Genomic DNA, 6,000 nt, shown 5'->3' with positions numbered 1-6,000 from the left:
GGATTGTGGTTATTGTTAAGTGGGGGTTAGGGTTTTGTAGGCATGGCTTCATCCGGTTCCATGACGATGCCATCGTGTGCTAACCAAGAAGACATGCCGAACAAGTGGGAGGACGCATCTTTGGACAAGGTGAAGGAGAAAGATGTCCACATCCCGCCATGTTGGTGTGGAGATGTTTGCAAGGTGAAGGTGTCCACCGACCGAAAGAAATCATGGATGGAAGGGCGGAGATATTTTGTATGCCCGAACTATGCTTATGATCGTGCACTTCCAACTAACGCCTATGACCAACCACCGGTAAGCTCGAGAAGTAAAATGTTACTCTCAAATGTGTGTCAACACTAACAAAATTTTTGTATGCAGTCACCGCCTCCTCTATGCAAGTACTTCACGTGGATAGATCATGAAGTGCCAGAAGATGTCCAAAAGTACCAATACCAAGATTGTCTTAGGCGGCAGCAGCGGTTCGAAGAATCATTTCGAAGAGGCATGGAGGAAGAGCGTCGTCAGAAGGAGAGGATGGAGCGGAAGAAACGAGAGGAGGAGAGGGCACGCCAAGCGAAACTTGCTCGTGAGGGGGAGAGGGCAAGAAAGCTTGCAATAGCTCGCAAGGCGCAAGAGGAGGACTCGGCACATGACAAGAAGGGTAAATGACCTCGCTCTACTCAATAGTTCGCTTTGGTGCACTTGTCGTCAACTATCTTCTAATGAATGTGTCGTGAACTTGTGAGGTTATGTGAGATGTTGGTGAACTTTCTTCTAGGACAAGCTGCCATTTGTCATTTGTAATGAATGTGTCGTGAACCATGTCGTACTAATGTTTGAATTGTCTTAAGTTATGAACTCATCGGCATAAAATTTGTGTTTGTTCAAATTGTTGTGATGCTCCAGTTATTGTAAGTATTATGGTGTTCCGGTGAATTGAAATTGTTGTAAACTCTGTTTTTCCAGTAAACAAAAGTGCAACGCCTAGAACACAGGCGCTGCACTCTACGGTGCAGCGCCAAAGAGATAGGCATCACACAGTATAGTGCAGCGCCTGTTTCTTGGGCAATGCACACTAACTTAGCAATTTTCGGGTATGGTCAGTGCTGCAAGTCTTCTGTGGCTCTCTGGATAGCCATGGCCAGTTGTCCAGCGCCTAGGGGACCGGCGCTGCACTGTATATTGCGGCGCCTCTGTGTTGGACGCTGCACAGTACAGTGCAGCGCCTCACTGTTGGGCGCTGCAGTGCTGTTAACTGCTAAACTGCAGAAACAGATGCCATTTTGGCTGCAAACTTAACTCACAAGTATGAATGTAGTGCTGTAAACTGCAGAAACTGAACAAAGAGAACTAATAACTTGAACATCACATAATTTAGGACAATTCAACATCACTACAAGTTCGCAAACACAAGTACCACACTAGTAAAAGTTCACCAACATATGACATAACCTCACAAGTTCATCAACCTAATGAGACGGCTAGAATAGCACTTCCATAGTAAAAAAAACACAAGCACTAATGCTTTCCGCGCGTGTTCCTGGTGCCACGCCTGCAGGCAATCTTCTTCTTCTTCCTGTTAGGACGAGCCTCCTCTTTCTCCACTTCCTCCAACGCCTCATCATCCAAGCTAGCCATCCGCAAGGTCCCTACGACCACCTTTGGGTTGCCTCTGTTGTCAAAGTCGGAGGGCATGTATCGGCGTATGGGCTGCCTAGGCTTCAACATATATGCGGACCGAACTTGAGCGTCCGCCAAAGTCATGTCATCATCAAGCTCATGGCCCTATCACACAATCAAACAATATGGTGAAGACCAGCATCGTAATCAAGTGAGAATCACATCTAAAGGATTAGTCATACCTCTTGGGTGACCGCACCCTCATCATCTAGATAAGCATATGAGGAACTCACATCGTCCCCCTGATGGTGAGATAAGGGGTCTGATGGTGTACCAGACCTAGAGGTAGATGGTTCATCAAATTCGGGATCACGACAACCTAGAAGATTCGATAACCGCCTTAACTTCTTGGCCTGATGTTGTAACATGAATAAGTGTATAAGATATCAAACTCCGCAACATATGTAACATGGACACCTGAATGCGATATGTACCTTGAGGAATGCTCGTAGTGAACCATCATCATTGCCTTCTCCAACTGGTGTCTTCTCTAGAATAGACTGGCTTTCAGCAGCTGCGTTCTTGATCTCGTTGCGCTGCGGATGAGAACGAATGAACACGTTAGCCATTCAAACATGTGTAATACGGCCAACGGGAAAGTAAAGAAGGGAACACTTTACCACATAGTTAATCACCGGAACAGCAGGTACTCCTTGCCCTTCCCTGACATCTCTGTTGTACTTCCCCTTTGATAGATCCTCAAAGTTTACGGGTTCTTCAAGAATATCCTCATTGTATGCCGGCGGGCATATCTCAACTCGAGTATTTTCAAGAAGCCATCGTATGTAGTTATCAAAAGCAAGTGATTTATGCTCATGAAGCTGGGCTCGTGCACTGCTACGAGCTTGCTCCACACAAAGATGGAAGCGGGTAACATACGAAGCATGATACTTGTCCCTGTCCTTTATCTTCCGCTGCCTTCTCCTGTCCAACCTGCATGGTACAAAACCAAACATTAGCAGAATCAAGAAGGAGTGGCGATGCTTAGTCAATATGGTTCATGCTCTCTTACCTATGAAGTGCTTTGTCCGTATCCACCCATTCCGGCGGAGGTTGGAACAGACCAAACTGACGATACACGTGATGTGGCAAGTGAAACTCAACCGCCCAGTTGCATATCGGTGGGCACCGCATGAGCCAGAGATCCCTATCCCCCAAGCACATCGGGTTGGTGGTAAACTCTAGAGTGTACCCTAATGTGTCATTCATGCCATATGGCTGCCATACCACCTATGAAATAGGGCAACAACACAACATTGATGACTATTTTTCAGGCAAGCATGAGAAATGACTGTAGTAATGTCCTTGTTACCTGCTCAGGCGTAATCGTGTCCAACTCGGCAATGTACTTTTGGTACATGAGATTGACATCGTTCGTCATCTCGGATACCACATCCCACTTGTAAGCCCAAGTGGGGAGCCGTAATGCCTCTTCTTCATCCCAAGGATTAAACTTGACGCTCTTCGGGCATCCAATAGGCAGACGCCCCCAGCTCCATACAGAAAGTATAAGCATATTACCACCAATGCCTGCACTATCTGTGATCCTGCAACACGCATCATCCAACTGCATATGAAAGAAAACAATGTTAACTTGACAACAAGCTTGCATTGCTAATGAAGAAATGACTTGATAACAAAACAGACCAACTACCTGTTGGTACAAGTAGGCAAGAGTCGCTGAACCCCAGCTCCATCCGCTATCGAAGACGGTCAACGCCTTCAGCCACATCCATGGAGCGTTCTTGCCCGTGTAGTCAGGAAACAAAGTCCTCGAGACAACGTACCACATATAGACACGAGCATGTGTCTGGATCACATCATCAGTGGCATCCGCAGGGCAAGTGGCAAAGTGTTCCTGAATCCACGTGAAAGCAGCTCCGGCTGCTTTCCTTTCCTTCTTCTTCTTCTCTTCTCCCTCCTCTACATCAGCCTCAGCCTCGGTAGGAGCCATACCGATAAGAGCAACCATCTGCTCGCGCCACCCATCGGAATTGGTGCTCATACATAGAGGCTTCCCGTCGATAGGAAGCCCGGTGATCAAGGCGACATCCTCGAGCTTCACGGTCATCTCCCCAGTCCGAAGATGGAAATTATGTGTCTCCGGCCTCCATCGATCAGCAAGAGAGGACACTAGTGGAGCGTTGAGGTTCGGCGTGGACCGGCTGACCAACTGAATCCACGGGAGGAGTCCTGCCTGCTGGATGTAGGGCGTGTACCGCTCATCATAGAGCATGGCACGACCAGAGACCCCGTGATACCGAATCTTCAGAGGTTCAAGCTTCTGCAAAAAAAACAAGTAATCACAAATCTTAGGGCATGTCAGTTTCAACTAAAGGCAAATTTGCAAACTATTTAGACTACTCATTATTACTATCTCCTTCTCGCGCATCATGTAGGTCCGGTGTCGTGTGTTGTAGGCATTGTCGAGAAGCCAAACCATCCTTACAAAGTTCAAAAAATAAACATATATGAGTTCATCTTCATCTCAAATATTGGTATACACTAAACATCTAATATGTGTCCAACTACAAGAAGCTCAACATCTCCTTCTCACACAATGAATATGTCATATGTGTTCAAATAAACTCAACATCTCATATTTTAAATAAACTCAACATCTAATTGTTGGGGAACGTAGCAGAAATTCAAAATTTTCTACGCATCACCAAGATCAATCTATGGAGTTTACTAGCAACGAGAGGGAAGGAGTGCATCTACATACCCTTGTAGATCGCGAGCGGAAGCGTTCAAGAGAATGGGGTTGATGGAGTCGTACTCGTTGTGATCCAAATCACCGATGATCCTAGCGCCAAACGGACAGCACCTCCGCGTTCAACACACGTACGGAGCAGCGACGTCTCCTCCTTCTTGATCCAGCAAGGGGGGAGGAGAGGTTGATGGAGATCCAGCAGCACGACGGCGTGGTGGTGGAAGTAGCGGGATTCCAACAGGGCTTCGCCAAGCGCTGCGGGAGGAGGGAGATGTGTCACGGGAGGGAGAGGGAGGCGCCAGGGCTTAGGGTTTGCTGCCCTCCCTTCCCCCCACTATATATAGGGCCAAGGGAGAGGGGGGGCGCAGCCTTGGCCCTTCCTCCAAGGAAGGGTGCGGCCAGGGAGGAGTCCATCCTCCCCAAGGCACCTAGGAGGTGCCTTCCCCTTTAGGACTCTCCCTTTATCTTATCTCTTGGCGCATGGGCCTATTGGGGCTGGTTCCCTTGGCCCATATAGGCCAAGGCGCACACACCACAGCCCATGTGGCCCCCCGGGGCATGTGGACCCCTTGGTGGACCCCCGGACCCCTTTCGGCACTCCCGGTACAATACCGATAATGCGCGAAACCTTTCCGGCGACCAAAACAAGACTTCCCATATATAAATCTTTACCTCCGGACCATTCCGGAACTCCTCGTGACGTCCGGGATCTCATCCGGGACTCCGAACAACTTTCAGGTTACCGCATACTAATATCTCTACAACCCTAGCGTCACCGAACCTTAAGTGTGTAGACCGTACGGGTTCGGGAGACACGCAGACATGACCGAGACGACTCTTCGGTCAATAACCAACAGCGGGATCTGGATACCCATGTTGGCTCCCACATGCTCCTCGATGATCTCATCGGATGAACCACGATGTCGAGGATTCAATCAATCCCGTATACAATTCCCTTTGTCAATCGGTATGTTACTTGCCCGAGATTCGATCGTCGGTATCCCGATACATTGTTCAATCTCGTTACCGGCAAGTCTCTTTACTCGTTCCGTAACACATCATCCCGTGATCAACTCCTTGGTCACATTGTGCACATTATGATGATGTCCTACCGAGTGGGCCCAGAGATACCTCTCCGTTTACACGGAGTGACAAATCCCAGTCTCGATTCGTGCCAACCCAACAGACACTTTCGGAGATACCTGTAGTGCACCTTTATAGCCACCCAGTTACGTTGTGATGTTTGGTACACCCAAAGCATTCCTACGGTATCCGGGAGTTGCACAATCTCATGGTCTAAGGAAATGATACTTGACATCAGAAAAGCTCTTAGCAAACGAACTACACGATCTTGTGCTAGGCTTAGGATTGGGTCTTGTCCATCACATCATTCTCCTAATGATGTGATCCCGTTATCAACGACATCCAATGTCCATGGTCAGGAAACCGTAACCATCTATTGATCAATGAGCTAGTCAACTAGAGGCTTACTAGGGACATGGTGTTGTCTATGTATCCACACATGTATCTGAGTTTCCTATCAATACAATTCTAGCATGGATAATAAACGATTATCATGAACAAGGAAATATAATAATAACCAATTTATTATTGCCTCTAGG

This window comes from Aegilops tauschii, chromosome 2 (assembly GCF_002575655.3).
Source record: "Aegilops tauschii subsp. strangulata cultivar AL8/78 chromosome 2, Aet v6.0, whole genome shotgun sequence".
Lineage (NCBI taxonomy): Eukaryota > Viridiplantae > Streptophyta > Magnoliopsida > Poales > Poaceae > Aegilops > Aegilops tauschii.
Note: the sequence above shows the minus strand (reverse complement) of the source record.